This window comes from Camellia sinensis, chromosome 9 (genome assembly GCF_055761805.1).
Source record: "Camellia sinensis isolate YWXY chromosome 9, ASM5576180v1, whole genome shotgun sequence".
In the NCBI taxonomy this organism is placed as follows: domain Eukaryota; kingdom Viridiplantae; phylum Streptophyta; class Magnoliopsida; order Ericales; family Theaceae; genus Camellia; species Camellia sinensis.
This window is the reverse complement of record NC_138969.1, coordinates 28,543,382-28,568,082: the sequence shown is the minus strand read 5'-3', so window position 1 is coordinate 28,568,082 and position 24,701 is coordinate 28,543,382. Positions and strand designations below refer to the sequence as shown.

The 24,701-nt window shown below is 39.2% G+C and overlaps 2 pseudogenes; both read left to right on the top strand.

The window, feature by feature from the left end:
- The first annotated feature begins 1,861 nt into the window (after positions 1-1,861).
- LOC114270058 (dammarenediol II synthase-like) overlaps positions 1,862-24,701 on the top strand; it is a 127,417-nt pseudogene continuing 104,577 nt past the window's right edge.
- On the top strand, positions 14,658-16,279 carry LOC145788951 (dammarenediol II synthase-like; annotated as a pseudogene).

The window sequence follows — 24,701 nt, the reverse complement described above, 5'->3', positions numbered from 1 at the left end:
CTTTTATATTAATATGGATGTATGTACTATATAAATAATATATGTTATATATATAATCATGTGGTGCTATAGAGGTGTAGTGGGAAGAGTGTGGTTTATAAGGTTTATGGTACGGGAGTTTGGAGGTTCGAGTCTCCGCAAGAGTGGATCAAATTGTTCTACAACGAATTGTCATCACGAATGCCACTTGATAGCGTCACGAATAGTGCCTACCATGACATTAAAGTGTTGCTGAAAGGTTGTAGTTTTGATGGTGTAATGATACTTATAAGTGTCACTAACTCTTTTTTTAATGGCGCTTGATAGTGCCACAAATAATATCTACCATGACATTAAAATGTCATTAAAAGTTTTTAGTCATGATGGTGTAGTGGCACTTGTAAATATCTACCGTGACACTAGTATTTATCGTGGCACGGATACAAATGGCACTTGTTCAAAATGCCACAAGACTAAAAAATGTCATTAACTCAATAGTTTTATGACACTTTCAAATGTCACTAAAGTAAAACAATGTTGTAGTGTTTGGTTATATGTTATGTTGTGTTTGGTTACAGTTCTTTTTTTAATTATTTACTTAGGACTTGTAAAGGACTTAGTACGAACATTTGTGATAATTAACCCCAAAAATATCAAAATTTGTATATAATACACACATGTTTAATTTATACCATAACATTACCCAGTGTTACATGCCCGTGAAAAATCTATATATAAGTAGTATTCCCTGTCTTTACTCAGCCATATTCCAAACCTTTGAAGCACTTTTGATATTCCTCCTTTGTAATTCACATCTCTCTCTATCTCTTGTGCCTTTCTTTCACTTCGTAAGCAAGAAAAGCTTTTCACTTCAACTCAAGGTAGTAATTTCACCTCTCATCTCCCACAAGTATGTATAATATTTCTAATACATCACAAATTCACACAATAATATTTCTTATTCACCTCTCATCTCCCACAATCTCTTCAGTTACATGCAAAAAAAATTTAGTAAATCGACTTATATGCTCTTTCAATAATAGAAAATTTTCAATATGTTTATTTTATCTTTTATTTTTTTGAATAAAATAATTATTTACTCTTTATTATTGATAAATCAGACTTACTAAATAACTTTAGTAATGATATGTCAAGTGATACGATACAAACCCTCACTTTCAAAAACTATTTTGCAAGGAGAGAGTGTCCAAGAGACTTATATGCACATAGTTAAGACTTATGTTAATGGATGTGAAATCATAACATACCACCACGCTACAAAGCCAACATCCACGATGGTCCACTCTATCGACACTGACCCGTTGGTAACCCTTTCCCTTTTGGCAGCTTTTGATCTGGTGGTAACTGTTTTCCTTTTGGTAGTTTCACTCAACCATCAGTATTCAACACTTTTTCTAGGTGCCTTAATCCAACCTCCAGGCCACCCCTTTGTGATTCGAACCACAAAGTTGCACCAATCCGATCCCATACTCGACGTGGTGGTTGGCTCTGATACCAAATAACCCTTTAGCATAAGTTACCCTTGAAAATCGGTTTACAAAGAGAGGGTGTCCAAGAAGCTTATATGCACATGGCCAAGGTCCATATTAACCAATGTGGAATCGTTACATGATAAAATAAATTTGGTTATCACTGAAATGTGAATAGAGCAAAGACGAGGGATGAGCCAACAAAATTATGTAGTCCTTAAGCAAAGCTTATCAAACATTGCATCCGATTATTTGTGAACAATTTAAAAAAGCTCTAAGAATAATATAATTTGAAAAGTATGTAAAATAAAATTTACTAGTACCTTCTAATTTGTGCCATATAAATGCAGAAGCCTGAAACACGAAAAGAGTCTTCGAGGAAAAAAAAAATAATGTGGAAGCTCAAGATTGCAGAAGGTCATGGACCATACTTGTTTAGCACCAACAATTATGTTGGTAGACAAATTTGGGAATTTGACCCTGATGCAAGGTCACCAGAAGAGAGAGCAATGGTTGAAGAAGCACGAAAAAAATACAAAAAAAAATCCAAAAACAATCAGGCTTAGGCTCTACCTTGTGCTGATCTTTTGATGCGAATGCAGGTAAATACATATGATAACCATTGCAAACCAAATAAACATATATGCAATTAGCATAAGCACTTCTTTCAACAAGTTCACAATCAATTTTTTTTTTTTTTTTTCATTTGAAAGAAATCCAAAAGTAGTTTTTTAAGGAAAGCAAATAAAATAAACTAAAATAATGTTTTTGACTTTTGAAATCTTGAATTTTTAAAGTCACAATTCAAACAAAATTAATAACATATGTGAGACACCATATATGGGGCCCATCACACGAGGTCCTATTTTTTTTGTCATATGTGATTGTTTCTGTAAAATAATTTGGCGCTAGTACAACTATAATCCAAAACAACTAAGATATAATGTAAAATATATACTTTTATGTAAAAAAGATGACGTGTAAAATATATACTTTTATTTTTAAAAATTATGTCAAAAAATGTACTTTTCAATCACTTAAACTTGAAACGAGTTCCGTACTAGCTCCGTAAGTCTCCGCAACTTGCCTTGGACCCTCCCGAGGTGTTTGGGACATTTCCCGGTCCTTTTCGTGACTGTTACACGGTTTTGGCCCCCCCCGGTGTCTTATTTCCAAGCTTAAGTGCGGAAAAGTGTCTCTTTCCAACTTAGTTTTCAAACCGGAAGTCCCGCACTAATTCCGTAAGTTTTCACAACTCGCGTTGGTCACTCCCGAGGTGTTTGATGTGTTCCCGGCCCTTCTTGCGACTGTTACATGATTTTGGCCCCCCGATGGCCTACTTCCAAGCTTCAATGTTAGAAAAAGTGTATTTTCCGGCCTAGTTTTGAAATTGGGAGTCCCGTGTCTGTTCGTTAAGTATTCACAGCTCAATTTGGTCCCTCCTGAGATGTTCGAGGTGTTCTCCGGGCCTTCTCGTGATTGTTACACGATTTCGGCCCGCCGAGGCCTATTCTTAGGCTTAAGTGTGAAAAAAGTACCTTTTCCGACCTAGTTTTCAAATCGGAAGTCCCGCGCTAGTTCCGTAAGGTCCCACAACTTGCATTGGTGTCTCCCGAGGTGTTGGAATTGTTCCATGGGCCTTCTCAGGACTGTTACAGGATTTTGGGGGGCTCCCGATGGCCTTTTTTCAAACTTAAGTGTTTAGGAAGTGAATCTTTTGACTTAGTTTTCAAACCGGGAGTCCTATGCGAGTTCCGTAAGTTTCCACAACACACGTTGGTCATTTCCTAGGTGTTTGAGGTGTTCTCCGGACCTTCTCTTGACTGTAACACGATTTTGGCCCCCCGATGGACTATTTTCAAGCTAAGGTGCGAGAAAAGTGCCGTTTCGGACTTAGTTTTCAAACCGGGAGTCCCGTGCTGGTTCCGTAAGTTTTCACAACTTACATTGGTCCCTCCCGGGATTTTTGACGTGTTTCCCGAGCCTTCTCATGACTGTTACACGATTTTTGCACCCAACGGCTTATTTTCAAGCTTAAGTGTGAAAAATGTGCATTTTTTGATTTAGTTCTTAGACCGAGAGTCCCGTGCTAGTTCCGTAAGTTTCCGCAACTTACCTTGGACCTTCCCGAGGTGTTTGGGGCATTTCCCGGTCCTTCTCGTGACTGTTACACGGTTTTAGCCCCCTCGGTGTCCTATTTCCAAGCTTAAGTGTGGAAAAAGTGTCTCTTTCCAACTTAGTTTTCAAATCGAGAGTCCCGTGCTAGTTCTGTAAGTTTTCACAACTCGCGTTGGTCACACCCGAGGTGTTTGAGGTGTTCCCGCCCCTCCTTGCGACTATTACATGTTTTTGGCCCCCCGATGGCCTACTTCCAAGCTTAAGTGTTAGAAAGTGTATTTTCTGACCTAGTTTTCAAATCGAGAGTCCCGCGCCTGCTCTTTAAGTTTTCACAACTCAAATTGGTCCCTCCTGAGATGTTCGAGGTGTTTCCCAGGCCTTCTCGTGATTGTTACACGATTTCGGCCGCCGAGGCCTATTCTCAAGCTAAGTGTGAAAAAGGTACCTTTTCCGACCTAGTTTTCAAACCGGAAGTCCCGCGCTAGTTCCGTAAGTTTCCACAACTTGCATTGGTGTCTCCCGAGGTGTTGGAGGTGTTCCACGGGCCTTCTCGGGACTGTTACAGGATTTTTGGGGGCCCCCGATGGCCTGTTTTCAAACTTAAGTGTTTAGGAAGTGCATCTTTTCACTTAGTTTTCAAACCAGCAGTCCTATGCGAGTTCCGTAAGTTTTCACAGCTCACGTTGGTCCCTCCCTAGGTGTGTTCCCCGGACCTTCTCTTGACTGTCACACGATTTTGGCCCCCCAATGGACTATTTTCAAGCTTAGGTGCGAGAAAAGTGTCGTTTCGGACTTAGTTTTCAAACCGGGAGTCCCGTGCTAGTTCCGTAAGTCTCCGTAACTTACCTTGGACCCTCCCGAGGTGTTTGGGGCATTTTCCAGTCCTTCTCGTGACTGTTCCACGGTTTTGGCCCCCACGGTGTCCTATTTCCAAGCTTAAGTGTGGAAAAAGTGTCTCTTTCCAACTTAGTTTTCAAAACGGGAGTCCCGTGCTAGTTCCGTAAGTTTTCACAGCTCGCGTTGGTCACACTCGAGGTGTTTGAGGTTTTCCCGGCCCTCTTTGCGACTGTTACATGATTTTGGACCCCCAATGGCCTACTTCCTAACTTAAGTGTTAGAAAGGTGTATTTTCTGACCAAGTTTTCAAATCGAGAGTCCCGCGTCTATTCTTTAAGTTTTCACAACTCAAATTGGTCCCTCCTGAGATGTTCGAGGTGTTTCTCGAGCCTTCTCATGATTGTTACACGATTTCGGCCCGCCGAGGCCTATTCTCAAGCTTAAGTGTGAAAAAGTACCTTTTCTGACCTAGTTTTCAAAACTGGAAGTCCCATGCTAGTTCAGTAAGTTTTCACAACTTGCATTGGTCTCTCCCGAGGTGTTGGAGGTGTTCCACGGGCCTTCTCGAGACTGTTACAGGATTTTGGGGGGCCTCCGATGGCCTGTTTTCAAACTTATGTGTTTAGGAAGTGCATCTCTTGACTTAATTTTTAAACCGGGAGTCCTATGCGAGTTTCGTAAGTTTCCACAGCTCACGTTGGTCATTCCCTAGGTGTTTGAGGTGTTCCCCGGACCTTCTCTTGACTGTCACACGATTTTTGCCCCCCGATGGACTATTTTCAAGCTTGGGTACGAGAAAAGTGCCGTTTCGGACATAGTTTTCAAACCGGGAGTCCCGTGCTAGTTCCATAAGTTTTCACAACTTACATTGGTCCCTCCCGGGGTGTTTGACGTGTTCCCCAGGGCTTCTCATGACTGTTATACGATTTTGGCCCTCGGCGACTTATTTTCGAGCTTAAGTTTAAAAAAAGTACATTTTTTTATTTAGTTCTCAGACCGAGAGTCCCGTGCTAGTTCCGTAAGTCTCCGCAACTTACCTTGGTCCCTCCCTGAGGTATTTGGGGCATTTCCCGGTCCTTCTCATGACTGTTACACGATTTCGGCCCCCCTGGTGTCCTATTTCCAAGCTTAAGTGTGAAAAAAGTGTCTCTTTCCAACTTAGTTTTCAAACCGAGAGTCCCGTGCTAGTTCCGTAAGTTTTCACAGCTCGCGTTGGTCACTCCCGAGGTGTTTGAGGTGTTCCCGGCCCTTCTTGCGACGGTTACATGATATTGGCCCCCCGATGGCCTACTTCCAAGCTTAAGTGTTAGAAAAGTGTATATTCTGACCTAGTTTTCAAATCGGGAGTCCCGCGCCTGTTCGTTAACTTTTCACAGCTCAATTTGGTCCCTCCTAAGATGTTCGAGGTGTTCCCCGGGTTTTCTCGTGATTGTTACACGATTTCGGCCCACCGAGGACTATTCTCAGGCATAAGTGTGAAAAAAAGTACCTTTTCCGACCTAGTTTTCAAACCGGAAGTCCCGCGCTAGTTCCGTAAGTTCCCACAGCTTGCATTGGTGTCTCCCGAGGTGTTGGAATTTTTCCACGGGCCTTCTCGGGGGACTGTTACAGGATTTTGGGGGGTCCCCGATGGCCTATTTTCAAACTTAAGTGTTTAGGAAGTGAATATTTTGACTTAGTTTTCGAACCGGAAGTCCTATGCGAGTTTCGTAAGCTTCCACAACTTACGTTGGTCATTCCCTAGGTGTTTGAGGTGTTCCCCGGACCTTTTCTTGACTGTCACACGATTTTGGGCCCCCGATGGACTATTTTCAAGCTAAAGTGCGAGAAAAGTGTCGTTTCGGACTTAGTTTTCAAACTGGGAGTCCCGTGCTCATTCCGTAAGTCTTCAGAACTTACATTGGTCCCTCTCGGGGTGTTTGATGTGTTCCCCGGGCCTTCTCGTGACAGTTACACAATTTTGGCCCCCGACGGCTTATTTTCGAGCTTAAGTTTGAAAAAAATTCATTTTTTGATTTAGTTCTCAGACTGAGAGTCCCGTGCTAGTTCCGTAAGTCTCCGCAACTTACCTTGGACCCTCCCAAGGTGTTTGGGGCATTTTCCGGTCCTTCTCGTGACTGTTACACGATTTTAGCCCCCCCGGTGTCCTATTTCCAAGCTTAAGTTTGGAAAAAGTGTCTCTTTCTAACTTAGTTTTCAAAATGGGAGTCCCGTGCTAGTTCCGTAAGTTTTCACAGCTCGTGTTGGTCATACCCGAGGTGTTTGAGGTGTTCCTGGCCCTCCTTGCGACTGTTACATGATTTTGGCCCCCCGATGGCCTATTTCCAAGCTTAAGCGTTAGAAAAGTGTATTTTCTGACCTAGTTTTCAAATCGAGAGTCCCGTGCCTGTTCTTTAATTTTCACAACTCAAATTGGTCCTTCCTAAGATGTTCAAGGTGTTTCCCGGGCCTTCTCGTGATTGTTACACGATTTCGGCCCGCCGAGCTCTATTCTCAAGCTTAAGTGTGAAAAAAGTACCTTTTCCGACCTAGTTTTCAAACCGGAAGTCCCGCGCTAGTTCCGTAAGTTTCCACAACTTGCATTGGTGTCTCCCGAGGTGTTGGAGGTGTTCCATGATCCTTCTCGGGACTGTTACAGGATTTTGGGGGGCCCCCGATGGCCTGTTTTCAAACTTAAGTGTTTAGGAAGTGCATCTCTTGACTTAGTTTTCAGACCGGGAGTCCCATGCGAGTTCCGTAAGTTTCCACAGCTCACGTTGGTCATTCCCTAGGTATTCGAGGTGTTCCCCAGACCTTCTCTTGACTGTCACACGATTTTTTCCCCCCGATGGACTATTTTCAAGCTTAGGTACAAGAAAAGTGCCGTTTTGGACTTAGTTTTCAAACCGGGAGTCCCGTGCTAGTTCCGTAAGTTTTCACAACTTACATTGGTCCCTCCGGGGTGTTTGACGTGTTCTCCGGGCCTTCTCGTGACTGTTACACGATTTTGGCCCCTAATGGCTTATTTTCGAGCTTAAGTTTGAAAAAAATGCATTTTTTGATTTAGTTCTCAGACCGAGAGTCCCGTGCTAGTTCCGTAAGTCTCCGCAACTTACCTCGGATCCTCCCCGAGGTGTTTGGGGCATTTCCCGGTCCTTCTCGTGACTGTTGCACGGTTTTAGCCGCCCCGGTGTCCTATTTCCAAGCTTAAGTTTGGAAAAAGTGTCTCTTTCCAACTTAGTTTTCAAACCGGGAGTCCCGTGCTAGTTCCTTAAGTTTTCACAGCTCGCGTTGGTCACACCCGAGGTGTTTGAGGTGTTCCCGGCCCTCCTTGTGACTGGTACATGATTTTGGCCCCCCGATGGCCTACTTCCAAGCTTAAGCGTTATAAAAGTGTATTTTCTGACCTAGTTTTCAAATCGAGAGTCCCGCACCTATTCTTTAAGTTTTCACAACTCAAATTGGTCCCTCCTGAGATGTTCGAGGTGTTTCCCAGGCCTTCTAGTGATTGTTACACGATTCCGGACCGCCGAGCCCTATTATCAAGCTTAAGTGTGAAAAAAGTACCTTTTCCGACCTAGTTTTCAAACCGGAAGTCCTGCGCTAATTCCGTAAGTTTTCACAACTTGCATTGGTGTCTCCCGAGGTGTTGGAGGTGTTCCACGGGCCTTCTCGGGACTGTTACAGGATTTTGGGGGTCCCCTAATATCCTGTTTTCAAACTTAAGTGTTTAAGAAGTGCATCTCTTGACTTAGTTTTCAGACCGGGAGTCCCATGCGAGTTCCGTAAGTTTCCACAGCTCACGTTGGTCATTCCCTAGGTGTTCGAGGTGTTCCCCAGACCTTCTCTTAACTGTCACACGATTTTTTCCTTCCGATGGACTATTTTCAAGCTTATGTACGAGAAAAGTGCCGTTTCGAACTTAGTTTTCAAACCGGGAGTCCCGTGCTAGTTCCGTAAGTTTTCACAACTTACATTGGTCACTCCCGGGGTGCTTGACGTGTTCTCCGGGCCTTCTCGTGACTGTTACACGATTTTGGCCCCCGACGGCTTAATTTCCGAGCTTAAGTTTGAAAAAAATGCATTTTTTGATTTAGTTCTCAGACCGAGAGTGCCGTGCTAGTTCTGTATGTCTCCGCAACTTACCTTGGACCCTCCCCGAGGTGTTTGGGGCATTTTCCGGTCCTTCTCGTGACTGTTACACGGTTTTAGCCACCCCGGTGTCCTATTTCCAAGCTTAAGTTTGGAAAAAGTTTCTCTTTCCAACTTAGTTTTCAAACCGGGAGCCCCATGCTAGTTCTGTAACTTTTCACAGCTAGCGTTGGTCACTCCTGAGGTGTTTAAGGTCCTTCTTGCGACTATTACATCATTTTGGCCCCCCGATGGCCTACTTCCAAGCTTAAGCGTTAGAAAAGCATATTTTCTAACCTAGTTTTCAAATCGAGAGTCCCGCGCCTATTCTTTAAGTTTTCAAAACTCAAATTGGTCCCTCCTGAGATGTTCGAGGTGTTTCCCAGGCCTTCTCGTGATTGTTATACGATTTCAGCCCATCGAGCCCTATTCTCAAGCTTAAGTGTGAAAAAAGTACCTTTTCCGACCTAGTTTTCAAACCGGAAGTCCCGCAATAGTTCCGTAAGTTTCCACAACTTGCATTGGTGTCTCCCGAGGTGTTGGAGGTGTTCCACGGGCCTTCTTAGGACTGTTACAGGTTTGGGGAGGCCCTCGATGGCCTGTTTTCAAACTTAAGTGTTTAGGAAGTGCATCTCTTGGCTTAGTTTTCAGACCGGGAGTCCCATGCGAGTTTCGTAAGTTTCCACAGCTCACGTTGGTCATTTCCTAGGTGTTCGTTGTGTTCCCCAGACCTTCTCTTGACTGTCACACAATTTTTGCCTCCCGATGGACTATTTTCAAGCTTAGGTACGAGAAAAGTGCCGTTTTGGACTTAGTTTTCAAACCGGGAGTCCCGTGCTAGTTCCGTAAGTTTTCATAACTTACATTGGTCCCTCCCGGGGTGTTTGACGTGTTCCCTGGGCCTTCTCGTGACTGTTACACGATTTTGGCCCCCAACGGCTTATTTTCGAGCTTAAGTTTGAAAAAAGTGCATTTTTTGATTTAGTTCTCAGATCGAGAGTCCCGTGCTAGTTCCGTAAGCCTCCGCAACTTACCTTGGACCCTCCTCGAGGTGTTTAGGGCATTTTTCGGTCCTTCTCGTGACTGTTACACGGTTTTAGCCGCCCCGGTGTCCTATTTCCAAGCTTAAGTTTGGAAAAAGTGTCTCTTTCCAACTTAGTTTTCAAACCGGGAGTCCCGTGCTAGTTCCGTAAGTTTTCACAGCTCGCATTGGTCACTTTTGAGGTGTTTGAGGTGTTCTCGGCCCTTCTTGCGACTGTTACATGATTTTGGCCCCCCGATGGCCTACTTCCAAGCTTAAGTGTTAGAAAAACGTATTTTCCGACCGAGTTTTCAAATCGGGAGTCCCACGCCTGTTCGTTAACTTTTCACAGCTCAATTTGGTCCCTCCTGAGATGTTCGAGGTGTTTCCCGGGCCTTCTCGTGATTGTTACACGATTTCGGCCCGCCGAGCCCTATTCTCAAGCTTAAGTGTGAAAAAAAGTACCTTTTCCGACCTAGTTTTCAAACCGAAAGTCCCACGCTAGTTCCGTAAGTTCCCACAGCTTGCATTGGTGTCTCCGAAGGTGTTGGAATTGTTCCACGGGCCTTCTCGGGGGACTGTTACATGATTTTGGGGGGCCCCCGATGGCCTATTTTCAAAATTAAGTGTTTAGGAAGTGAATCTTTTGACTTAGTTTTCGAACCGGGAGTCCTATGCGAGTTCCGTAAGCTTCCACAGCTCACGTTGGTCATTCCCTAGGTGTTTGAGGTGTTCCCCGGACCTTCTCTTGATTGTCACACGATTTTGGCCCCCCGATGGACTATTTTCAAGCTAAGGTGCGAGAAAAGTGCCGTTTCGGACTTAGTTTTCAAACCGAGAGTTCCGTGCTAGTTCCGTAAGTTGTCACAACTTACATTGGTCCCTCCAGGGGTGTTTGATGTCTTCCCCGGGGCTCCTCATGACTGTTACACGATTTTTGCACCCAACGGCTTATTTTCGAGCTTAAGTGTGAAAAAAGTGCATTTTTTGATTTAGTTCTCAGACCGAGAGTCCCGTGCTAGTCCCGTAAGTCTCCGCAACTTATCTCGGACCCTCCCGAGATGTTTGGGGCATTTCCCGATCCTTCCGTGACTATTACACGGTTTTAGCCCCCCCGGAGTCCTATTTCCAAGCTTAAGTTTGGAAAAATTGTCTCTTTCCAACTTAATTTTCAAACCGGGAGTCTCGTGCTAATTCCGTAAGTTTTCACAGCTCGCGTTGGTCACAACCGAGGTGTTTGAGGTGTTCTCGGCCCTCCTTGCGACTGTTACATGATTTTGGCCCTTTGATGGCCTACTTCCAAGCTTAAGCGTTTGAAAAGTGTATTTTCTAACCTAGTTCTCAAATCGAGAGTCCCGCGCCTGTTCTTTAAGTTTTAACAACTCAAATTGGTCCCTCTTGAGATGTTCGAGGTGTTTCTCGGGCCTTCTAGTGATTGGTACACGATTTCGGCCCGCCGAGCCCTATTCTCAAGCTTAAGTGTGAAAAAAGTACCTTTTCCGACCTAGTTTTCAAACCGGAAGTCCCGCGCTAGTTCCGTAAGTTTCCACAACTTGCATTGGTGTCTCCCGAGGTGTTGGAGCTGTTCCACGGGCCTTCTCGGGACTATTACAGGATTTTGGGGGGCCCCCGATGGCCTGTTTCCAAACTTAAGTGTTTAGGAAGTGCATCTCTTGACTTAGTTTTCAAACCGGGAGTCCCATGCGAGTTCCGTAAGTTTCCACTGCTCACGTTGGTCATTCCCAAGGTGTTCGACGTGTTCCCCGGACCTTCTCTTGACTGTCACACGATTTTTGCCTCCCGATGGACTATTTTCAAGCTTATGTACGAGAAAAGTGTCGTTTCGGACTTAGTTTTCAAACCGGGAGTCCCGTGCTAGTTCCGTAAGTTTTCACAACTTACATTGGTCCCTCCCGGGGTGTTTGACGTGTTCCCCAGGCCTTCTCGTGACTGTTACACGATTTTGGCCCCCGACGGCTTATTTTCGAGCTTAAGTTTGAAAAAAGTGCATTTTTGGATTTAGTTCTCAGACCGAGAGTCCCGTGCTAGTTCCATAAGTCTCCGCAACTTACCTTGGACCCTCCCCGAGGTGTTTGGGGCATTTCTAGGTGTTTCTCGTGACTGTTACACGGTTTTAGCCGCCCCGGTGTCTTATTTCCAAGCTTAAGTTTGGAAAAAGTGTCTCTTTCCAACTTAGTTTTCAAACCGGGAGTCCCGTGCTTGTTCCTTAAGTTTTCACAGCTCGCGTTGGTCACACCCGAGGTGTTTGAGGTGTTCCCGGCCCTCCTTGCAACTGTTACATGATTTTGGCTCCCCGATGGCCTACTTCCAAGCTTAAGCGTTAGAAAAGTGTATTTTCTGACCTAGTTTTCAAATCGAGAGTCCCGCGCCTATTCTTTAATTTTCACAACTCAAATTGATCCCTCCTGAGATGTTTGAGGTGTTTCCCAGGCCTTGTCGTGATTGTTACACGATTTGGGCCCGTCGAGCCCTATTCTCAAGCTTAAGTGTGAAAAAAGTACCTTTTCCGACCTAGTTTTCAAACTGGAAGTCCCGCGCTAGTTCCGTAAGTTTCCACAACTTGCATTGGTGTCTCCCGAGGTGTTGGAGGTGTTCCACGGGCCTTCTCGGGACTGTTACAGGATTTTGGGGGCCCCCGATGGCCTGTTTTCAAACTTAAGTGTTTTGGAAGAGCATCTCTTGACTTAGTTTTCAGACCGGGAGTCCCATGTGAGTTCCGTAAGTTTCCACTGCTCACGTTGGTCATTCCCAAGGTGTTCGACGTGTTCCCCGGACCTTCTCTTGACTGTCACACAATTTTTGCCTCCCGATGGACTATTTTCAAGCTTATGTACGAGAAAAGTGCCGTTTCAGACTTAGTTTTCAAACCGGGAGTCCTGTGCTAGTTCCGTAAGTTTTCACAGCTAGCGTTGGTTACTCCTGAGGTGTTTGAGGTGTTTGTGGCCCTTCTTGCGACTATTACACGATTTTGGCCCCCCGATGGCCTACTTCCAAGCTTAAGGGTTAGAAAAGCGTATTTTCTGACCTAGTTTTCAAATCGAGAATCCCGCGCCTGTTCTTTAAGTTTTCACAAGTCAAATTGGCCCCTCCTGAGATGTTGGAGGTGTTTCCCGGGCCTTCTCATGATTGTTACACGATTTCGGCCCGCCGAGCCCTATTCTCAAGCTTAAGTGTGAAAAAAGTACCTTTTCCGACCTAGTTTTCAAACCGGAAGTCCCGCGCTAGTTCCGTAAGGTCCCACAACTTGTATTAGTGTCTCCCGAGGTGTTGGAGGTGTTCCACGGGCCTTCTCGGAACTGTTACAGGATTTTGGGGGGGGGGCCGATGGCCTGTTTTCAAACTTAAGTGTTTAGGAAGTGCATCTCTTGACTTAGTTTTCAGACCGGGAGTCTCATGCGAGTTCCGTAAGTTTCCACAGCTCACGTTGGTCATTCCCAAGGTGTTCGACGTGTTCCCCAGACCTTCTCTTGACTGTCACACGATTTTTGCCTTCCGATGGACTATTTTCAAGCTTATGTACGAGAAAAGTGCCGTTTCGGACTTAGTTTTCAAACCGGGAGTCCCGTGCTAGTTCCGTAAGTTTTCACAACTTACATTGGTCCCTCCCGGGGTGTTTGACGTGTTCCCCGGGCCTTCTCGTGACTGTTACACGATTTTGGCCCCCGACGGCTTATTTTCGAGCTTAAGTTTGAAAAAAGTGCATTTTTTGATTTAGTTCTCAGACCGAGAGTCCCGTGCTAGTTCCGTAAGTCTCCGCAACTTACCTTGGACCCTCCTCGAGGTGTTTGGGGCATTTCTGGGTGTTTCTCGTGACTGTTACACGGTTTTAGCCGCCCCGGTGTCCTATTTCCAAGCTTAAGTTTGGAAAAAGTGTCTCTTTCCAACTTAGTTATCAAACCGGGAGTCCCATGCTAGTTCCGTAAGTTTTCACAGCTAGCGTTGGTCACTCCTGAGGTGTTTGAGGTGTTTGTGGCCCTTCTTGCGACTATTACATGATTTTGGCCCCCCGATGGCCTACTTCCAAACTTAAGGGTTAGAAAAGCGTATTTTCTGACCGAGTTTTCAAATCGAGAATCCCGCGCCTGTTCTTTAAGTTTTCACAACTCAAATTGGTCCCTCCTGAGATGTTCGAGGTGTTTCCCGGGCCTTCTCATGATTGTTACACGATTTCGGCCCGCCGAGCCCTATTCTCAAGCTTAAGTGTGAAAAAAGTACCTTTTCCGACCTAGTTTTCAAACCGGAAGTCCCGCGCTAGTTCCGTAAGTTTCCACAACTTGCATTGATGTCTCCCGAGGTGTTGGAGGTGTTCCACGGGCCTTCTCGGGACTGTTACAGGATTTTGGGGGCCCCCCGATGGCCTGTTTTCAAACTTAAGTGTTTAGGAAGTGAATCTTTTGACTTAGTTTTCAAACCGGGAGTCCTATGCGAGTTCCGTAAGTTTTCACAGCACACGTTGGTCATTTCCTAGGTGTTTGAGGTGTTCTCCGGACCTTCTCTTGACTGTAACACGATTTTGGCCTCCCGATGGACTATTTTCAAGCTAAGGTGCGAGAAAAGTGCCGTTTCGGACTTTTCAAACCGGGAATCCCGTGCTGGTTCCGTAAGTTTTCACAACTTACATTGGTCCCTCCCGGGATTTTTATACTTTGAGATGAGATGAACTCTCTCATTTACACCTTGCAAACACTCAAGTCTTGCCCCATTTCAGAGAAAAATATCGTTTTCTTATTCAATACATCAACCATTATACAGAGAACTAGTATTTATACAGAATGAATACACTTAACCTGACCATAACTGTCTAACTAAACTATAGTTAAACTCTAACAAACTAACCACCTAGCTAACAAACTAACTACCTAGCTTTAACAATACACATGTGATTCTGAAGCTTGTGCTTGGAGACTACTGGCTGCTGCTGTAAGCTCTGAAAAGGATTTGATCTGTTAGCTGCGGCTTAAGCTTTGAGCTTGAGCTTTGAGCTGCTGCTTATCAAGATAATATTAATATTGGTCAATCACTTGTCTAGGCATGTTTTTTTTTTTTTTTTTTGATCGGCAAAGAAAAATTTCATTAACAGCATGAAATTAAAGGTACAGGAAGACGACATGTTTTGAGAGAGATTCGGAAGTATAAAAATACCCCTACTACTGCTACTCGCATCTATACAACCAACCCCTTGACCTCACGTTTTTTTTTGAAAACAAAAAAGCTAAGAAGGACTTAACTAAACATTAAACTACCAGAGTAATCCAAGCATGTCGTATCTGTTAATGTTGAATGCACTGTATCTGTAATCCAAGCTCTAGTATCATTTTTGCATCTGGGGTATCGGGAGAAAGAAATTGAAATTTCAGTGGCGAAAGCAATCAGCTTCCTTGAGCAGAAACAATGGCCCGATGGTTCTTGGTGAGTTCATTTCACTTCTAAATGAAGAGCTATGGCAATTGGAGTTAATGTGTACAATGATATGGGCAGGTATGGCTATTGGGGAATTTGCTTCATCTATGGCACATTTTTTGCGCTAAGAGGGTTAGCTTCAGCAGGAAAGACTTATAACAACAGCCAAGCAGTTTACAGAGGAGTTGAATTTTTGCTTTCAGTACAAAATGAAGAGGGAGGTTGGGGAGAGGTTTGAATCATGCCCTTCTATGGTAACTCCCATACCGAAGTTTTTTGTTTGATTGTATTCTTGGCTCTAATGCCTAATTAAACTTGTGTACACAAGTTCCAAATTCCAAACTGGGAGCATAGAATTCCTTTAACTCCAAAAAAAAAAAAAAAAAAAACATTTCTAACTTATATTTGTGTAGGAATTATTATAACTAATCCAAATGCTCTGATATTTCCAATTTTTTTTTCTATTTTCTTAATGATCATAATGCATGAAATAGAAATACAAACCGCTGGAAGGAAACAAAACAAATATAGTACAAACATCATGGGCTATGCTAGGTCTTATTTATGGTGGACAGGTTATTACCAATTTGAAGAATTAGATTATGAATCATATAACGAAAGTTGATAGTGCTATACATAGTTGTGTTATATATATATATATATATATATTTCTTATTATCTAGGGTGAGGGAGATTCAACACCTTTTCATAGAGCAGCAAAGCTATTGATCAATGCACAGATGGACGACGGTGATTTTCCACAAATGGATCTTGGAAACACATTTTTGCGTCCCCAAATGGATCATACATTTTTGGAAGAAATGACTGAGTTATGTCAATTGAGTTTACAAAATATTTACTAGTAGTGTTATGTTTGGCAAAAGTTTTTTTTTTTTTTTTTTTGGCTATTTTAGTTTTAAAAAGTCAAAATAAATTAAAAAGTCAATAAAACAAAATATCACATCTAAATCATAATCATTTCATTTTTCTCTCACAAAAGTTAAAAAATTCAAAAAGTCCATCCCAAATGAGATTTTTTTGTCTCAGATTAAAATAATCAAAAAGTCAAAAAATCAATCCACATCCCAAACGAAGGCTTAGATTTTATAGTGTTGGTTTTTCAAAAAGTTTATGTACTTCAAATATGACAACTTCCTAACCATGAAAATTACCCTCACATGAAATGAGTGGAGCCTTCATGAGGAATTGTATGCTACATTATGCACAATACAGAAACATTTTCCCAATGTGGGCACTTGGAGAATACCGCAAGTGTGTCTGGCCGTCTTCCCAGAAAGTATAAATTTTAAGTTTCAACTGAAACGTATACCTATATCAAAGCTGGCTGAACAGAAACATATCTCAAATTTAAAAAATAATAAATAAATTTTGGATAGTCTTATCAAACATGTATGTCTCATACTATCAAACAGTACAAGGCTTTTTTAGGAGTATCCCTGCTTCATAAAATATTTCTTAAACTGTTTCTTACCACAATTCAAGAAATTAAAAAAAAGAACCATTGTGGAGTTGTGTTGTGGATCAAGTATGTAACCAAGAAAAAATGTCCTTGTCTCATTCAAGTTTTGTGTAATCAAATATGTAACCAATAAGCAAATTTCTAATAAATGCTTCTGGAATTTTAATCTGATGCAGAGATGTTCGATTATCACATAAAATCATTCACAATGACTTAGGTCTAAGATTATTCAGATCCCAAGACTTTTATCTTTATTTTGGTATTATATTATATTAAGTGATAATACACATCAACAAAAATGATTGAGAGCACTAAAAGTAGTGCTCTAATAGCACCACTAGTGGGCCCTGCCCACTGTCTATGTCTTGTTTTTTTTTTTTTTTTTTTGACATTCCCAATGCATTAATGCTATTAGTGATTTTTTTTTTAGTGGTATGAATTATTGTTATACACATGAATGCACAAGCAAATATATACACACAGACACAGAGTACAGTGGCAGGTTTATGAGTTTACAATGTATTATACATACGTATGTATAAACTATAAAGATAGAGTAAGGAGAATAATTTTAGAGGCATATACACACAAACCCTAATTTATGAATTTATATTTCATTAAGTTCTAACTAAAATTTTTTAGACCTTCAAGTTCAATTAAATTTTTAATAGTCGGAATTGCCATTTAAACAATGATTGTTTATCATTTATGATTATCTATAAAGGAATATGATGATTTGACATTAATTTTGACTTTCAAAACTTTAAAATATCAACTTTCAAATAAAAAAAAAATTATGTGCAAAAAAAATGAAAAAATTGAATTATTTTTTGTGCAAAATTAAAAATTTTGTGTCTATAAGGGAGCATGATGATGGAACATTAATGTGCAAAATTTAAAAAAAAAAACTTTAAAAATGAAAAATTGATAATGTTTTCAGTTTTAAAATTAGAAAAAACTAGTAATGTTCTCGGTTCTATTAGATAATTGAAACAAACTAATAAGTAAAAAGGCAAAAACGTTTAATCTCATCCTTTTTTTTTTTATTCAGTTAGTAAAACAATTATCTGGAACATTACTATGTAAAATTGATGATGTTCTTAGTTTTAAAAATTAAAAAAAATTGATAATATTTTTAGTTTTACTAAATAGGACTTATTGGTTCAAATTTTTTAGATAAGACTTGAACTACCATAATATTTGTAAATAGAATTTTTAGATAATCAACTCATAATTTTTTTAAGATATGTTTACATTACATACATTACACATTTTAATGATATAAATGATCAACTTGCTCTCTCTCTCTCTCTAACAGCTTAAGCCTCTAATTCATTAATGAATTTTACTAATTATTGAGAGAGAGAGAGAGAGAGAGAGAGAGAGAGAGAGAGAGAGAGAGAGAGTAGATTTGAAATTCTGAGGGAATTCTCTATTCATAGGGGCAATGTGAGAGGATGTTTAAGAGCCCACGAAGTGATTTGGGCCGGGCTGAAATCAGATCCAGTTTACAGTGTCCGGTGTGTTGGCCCGAGCCCAATCTTCGTTGTGTTTTTTGTTTATTTATTTATTTATTTATTTATTATTATTATTATTATTATTATTATTTTTTGAGGGGTAGTGGACGGGGTTGAAATTTGAGTTAGATTTAAGTAAGGTTATAAGGTAAGTTAAATTATTTGAGCTCGAATTATATTCAATACTTTAAAAATTGTTTGAAATAAATTCGTTATATAAATAAGTCAAACTTAAATATATTTTGATAAGTTATTATTTGATTCAATAAATTTATACATATTATAAAAAATTAAGTTATTCAAGTTTAATTTGTTATTTATATTGACAGTATTACACATTTTCAAACTTGAAAAGAAGCGTACCTCACGCATTAAAAAAAAAAAAAAAAAAAAAAAAAAAAAAATATCATCACATAGAATGCTTTATACATGTAAGTGGAACGTTATTTTTGGAGTGCTGGGCAAAAAGTTCAAACCAACTATTTATATTAATGGATGAAAAATTCACTATATAACCATAAAAAATGAAATCATGAGACTGAAACAAATTATAATTCCATACAATTATTAAAACAATACACATAATGTATTTTTAATGGGTTATAGACTCCACACCAACCTAAATATATGTAAAAATAATAATTATATGAGTCTCATAAAATTACAAGCGCCCAAGTTTAATCGTCAAACCACTAGTTTTGGGACTAATCCGATATATGTGGCCCATAAATATTATTTATAATCGATTTTTTGTGAAAAAAAAAAAAGCAATAAAATTTTTGGTTGTAGAAGTATTTTTCATTGTACAACTAAAACCTATGACATTACAAGAGCTTATATGAGTTCATGGTGGATTAGACATCTTATTGACTAAAAATACTTGTTTTGTTAAACAATTGTTAACTTATTTGTTAAACTCATTTTTTTGACTTGAGTAAATAATCAATTTCTTCATAAAAGTAACATTTTTTAAAAATCTTTGCAGATGTGTGTAAAGATGATTTTGTCCTCCATATTTAGACAAATTCCACGGTATGCCTTTTGGTTATTTATAATAAGGGGAATAACACAACAGTATGTGCAGGAAAAAAAAAAAATTTACAAACAAATGAAAAAAAATTATAATTTTAATTGTTATTATTTATAATATTTTTCAATTTTTTGTAATTATTTCTCACTGACATCGTGTCACTGTAATTCCCCCAGTATAATAATGTTATGTAGGATTAATTTGCGAAGTGACTTTTTAGTTTTTGGTGAAAATATAAGGTAAAAAAAATTAAAATATTTACGAATGATTTTTTAACTTTTTATGAAAAAATTTAAAAAAAAAGTAGAGAAAAATGAACAAGTTTTTGAACATTTTTATATGACTTTCTAATTTTTTAATGCTTTTTAAATTTTTTCCTGAAATATTTAGTTTCCAAACATCCCCACACTAATTAAGATACGTGATATATATATATGGATTCCACCATTTAGCGTAAGTCTCATCTAACATTATATTTATTTGGTGTGTTAGTTGATACACTAATTAATGGGACTATTTGTTACGGTTTTTGAGAGTTGATTAAAACTTATTTTAATTTAAAAGTATGTGACAGACTATTTGATACAACTTCTATTTATAACTTTTTAGACATAAATAAATTTAAAAAAAAATAATTATTTGCAAGCTAAAAAATAGATACTTTTTGATTATCATCTTTTTAGTTTAAAAAAATCTTACCAAACAAGACCGGTATTCCTAATACTATCATAGAATTATGAATAATTTTTGAGAAATGTTAGGGTGAAATTTTTTTCATGAAAACGATCATGAAAGATTTGTGACCCTTAGATTACCTTGATTAGTGTGTAGTGCTTTATTCCAAGTGTAATTCAAAGGTCACAAATCTTTCGTGATTATTTTCATGAAAGACTTTTTATGATACCTAGCATTGTTGACAATTTTTACCTAGAATTATTGAACAGGTTAGAGATACTGTTGTAGATTCACTGTCATCCAAGTAGATGAAAATGATTGGGCCATTTTCATGAGAGATGAAGATGGTTTAGAAAAGCAATAAGTGAATCACCAAATAAAAAAAAGGATAAATATATCTCACATGAGATAGTTAGGGTACGTTTGGGATGTGAGTTGATTTTTTGATTATTTTAATTTGGAGTTAAAAAATCTCGTTTGGCATAAATTTTTTGATTTTTTTGACTTTTGTAAGAAGAAAAAATGAAATGATTATGATTTGGATGTGATGTTTTGTCTGATTAAATTAAAAAACATATTTTATCTTTTTGTAGCTAAAATAGCTAAAAAAACTAAAAAGTTTGGCATGCCAAATGAAGGCTTATCATATGTAGGGTCAACATTATGTGAATTTCATCTCATGTGAGATATATGTATCTTATTTGTGTTTGGTGATTATGTTTTTAGCATTAATCATGGATTTATAAATTCAAGGGGAAAAATGAAAAAATTCATCCAGAACACAAAAGGAAAGAGCTCATGTATAAGGAAAGTTTAATCTACATTATAAATTTGCACTTTCGAATCAATTTTTGAGTTTATTTTCTTTTAGAGATTTTTTCTAAATAAATAATGTAAAATTAAACTTGGGAAAATCGGTCTAGGGTCCCTCTCCCACTTTTCGTAATGGAAGACATCCACAAAATTATTTTTTGATGTCTAAGGTCCCTTAACATAGATGAGAGTCTCTTTGGTCCCATATATGAGAGTCTCTTTGAGCATGCAGTTATTATCTTGAGAAGATTTCGGTGCCTTGTTTTCCGCAAGGCTTCACACTCAGCGAAGAAGCTTTTGGAAGCTCCTAACCGTTCAATATCGAGCACCTTCACAGCAACAACTTTTTCTTGTGGAGGAAGAACTCCTTTGTACACAGTGCTGAAACTTCCTGCGCCAATCAAGTTACTTGAAGAAAATCCTTCTGTAGCTTTGAAAAGCTCTCCATAGGAAACTCTCAAGAACCTGTCTCCTTCGCATGACTCGGTTGGAGATTTCTTTTTTTGTTTTCTTTTACAGTAGAGAACAATGAGAAGCAATGTTAAGATCATACATAGACCCACACTAGCAATTGTGACTATTATATGAGAGTCCAGAGAAATTTTAGTCCAAAGAAAATTGGTCCAGAGAAATTCTGGCCCAGAGAAATTTGGTCCAGAGAAATTTCAGTCCAGAGAAAATTGGTTAGAGAAATTCTGGCCCAAAGAAATTTCTCTGGATGAATTTCTCTAACCAATTTTCTCTGGACTGAAATTTCTCTGGACCAAATTTCTCTGGGCCAGAATTTCTCTGGACCAATTTTCTTTGGACTGAAATTTCTCTGGACTGAAATTTCTCTGGGCCAATTTTCTCTGGACTGAAATTTCTCTGGACTGAAATTTCTCTGGATCAAGGTTGAGGGACCTTAGACATTATGAAAATATTGTTGATGGACCTTAGACATTATGAAAATATTGGGTGTCCTTTATGCTATAAAATCATAATACCAGGGACCTGAAAAAAAATACCCCATTAAACTTCATGCAACGTGAATTACACTCAAATTATATTTAATTCATATATTTTAAATTTTGAATACTTTGGCTCACAGCATCATTGCTCTACATGTGTTCCCTACATTTGGAGAGGAGTCCTAATCTATTTCTTAAACAATATCAAATTAAAGGCTTAAATTTGTCACAATTATATTGCACTATTTTGGTGTTTAAATCCACCTAACATTATGACGGCATATCATAAATCATATTACTAGTAATATTGATGAAAAATAATACTTTCTCTGTTCTAATTTGTTTGTTTGTTATAGAAAATTCAACTGTTAGAAATTGGGCGCCCATGTGACATGACCCTTAGAACCTTTTGAACCTCATCCAAATGGGTTTTAAATTTGAATTCAAACCTATTTGGATAGCCACTCAGGATATATATCTATCATATCATGATATGGATAGATGATATAAATATCAGATATTATCTCATTTAACAAATGGATAAATGAGATAAATAGATTATATATCTGATATATGGGATATGGGTGATTAAGTGGAAAAACAACGTATGTTTGTTTTTTTTTCAAGATACTGACTCTCTCCCAAAATAACGATCAAAGCCATTTGCACTATGGTTTGTGTGGGTGATATTCAATATTGTAATATCACTTCACTGCTGGGTTGATTGACTAGATTCAGGAAGCACGTGATTTATCCACGAGGTTTTAGATCAATAAAGGTATGATCTAAACATTTTATTCCGCTGCATGTTTTATACTTTGATTTACATTGGTATCAGAGCCATTGATGGATATTTTCGTGTTTCCTTTAATCATGTGTATATTTTTACATGTGTATGTTTACATTATATACATGAATGTTTGTAAAGGAGGAAAAAAATCTACTTTGATTAGATTAAGAGCATAAATATTTTTTTATGTTCATTAATGTCTTTTTTTCATACCATAAACGGTTTTATTTTGAAAAAAGGAGTCCGGCAGTACAAAAATCGGACTAGAAAACACCCGGGAAGGCGGCGCGTGTGATTCACGCGCTGTATGACGCCTCCCAGCAGCGCCACGCGCCACCACGCGTAGCCATGCGCTCCCACGCGCCGGATGCCTGCTGACGCGCCTGCACGTGCCATCACGCGCGCGTGCAGGCGCTGTCCTCGCACGCGCGCCGCGTGCTGGAGCCGAGCGCCAAGCCGCGTTTGAGCCGTGCGTCGAGCCGCTCCGAGCCGGTGCTGAGCCGCGCCGTTTTCCTCCTGCGGCTTGGCTGGCTTGGCTGGCTTGGCTGCTTATGCCTAAGGCTCTGTTTGTTTGTTTTTAATTCTGAATTGCGTTAATTGGCTATAATTTATTCGTTATAGTTTTGTTTTAAGCATGGTTGGTACCGTTATACTCAGAATTAAATTTTATATCTTCTGTAAAATTTTGAAAATTTTACGAAAATAAAAAATATTTTTTCTGTGTTAATAATTCATTTTTTATACTTTAAAATGATTCTGGTATTGCATAAATAATTTTCTGGGGTTGAAATTTTTATTGTGGACTTCTGAAATGTTTTACTATCTACTGGTAATATTGTCTCAGTTTATCAGTTTCTGGATTTTTTATTTCTAATTTTATGTGTGTTTATTAGTTATTTAAAATTTCAGAAAAATTCCAGAAAATTCCAAAATAATGTACACTTTAATTATGGCATAATCTGAATATTGAATACAGCATATTTTTTTTTAGTTTGTAATATGTTGTAATTAGAAGAGCATGATTATTTATTTATTTATTAGAATTCCATTATTAAATAAATATAGCATGAGTTATTTGTAGATTTACATTAAAAATGCTATTGTATGGAATTTATCATGCTTTGTATATGCGATACTCAGTGGGAGGTTATTCGGTTGAGAGAAATCTTTGTAGATTAACTCCCGAAAACCAATATTTTGCGCATAAATTAAACTAAATTTTGGATAATTGTCACTTGTGGCGCAAGAGATGATTACGAGCATAGCGGATTTTCGATCTTGCGACTTGTGTAATATTGTCACTATTTAATTTAGATTTTTGCGGCAAAATTATATTATGTTAATCAAATTAATCCTAATGCGAATTTCTCTCTAAATTGATTTAGCTTATGGAAGTTAATTTGGTTGACCTAGACTTAGTAGAGATGTTCAAATGTGAACAAACTAATCCCATTCTTTAGATGAGCAAAAGTCTTGCAGACTTTAGGTCAAACCTTAATTGAGCCAAAGTAAGGAAACATGACTCAAAGTCGCCGTAGTTTTGTTGCCTTGTTTGGCACAATAAAAAACTAATGTGTGCGCTATGGTTAGCGGCATACTACGTAGTTTTTGGTTGGCGAGTTTTGGAGTTATGAAATTAGTAAGCCCTCAGTAGATCAGTATATGATCTTGACTAATGAGCTGCGCGAATTGACTTTGTAATTTGATTTGTAAATAATGTTACATCATTGGATGAAGTAACATTCAAGAGTCACGTCATCCAAGAAATGCGAGCTTAAATAAATTAGTCATTAAGTGTAAGACGAGTAGCCAGTATGTGCAGTGTTTTGCTCTCTACCCAATTATTGGGAGTGGATTGAGCGAAATTTCATGCACTATAATAGTGTGCGTAGAAGTATCACGTGAAGTGAAAAGATTAGCGCTTAGAAGCTGCAAAATCTATTAACACTAAGTGAAAAGATTAGCGCTTAGTGGCTGCAAAATCTATTAGCATTGCCAACTTGTCTAAATCTGGACACTTACTGTTTCCACACTTGAGTGTGAGACATGGATGAGGTGCTTCTTTGTGTGATTCCTTTACTAGGCTAACGTTTTAACATTTACCACTAAGCGCAAACGTTGCAGCATAGTAATGAAAAGGTCAAGGCCGATAAGGTTGTTATGACTCTAAGAATTTGACGCATCGCTTGTGAGAGCATGTGTTGAAATTAGACTCTTTAGCTTCATTCGTGCTTAAGTTACTTCAGGAGCTGCCATAGGTGATAGCTTATTCTCTCCTTCTTGTGGATAGTAGAATTAATTGCAAGTAACTATGAAGCGAGAAATAGATATGGCAAGAGGAGTATCGTCATCTTTCAACTAGATGTATTAAAGTGTATGGAGAATAAAATTGACTTGAAGGTGCAGAGGATTAGCACTTACTAGTTAAATTTGCGACTTAGGCGCAGTTGATATCTCCATGACATCCTTT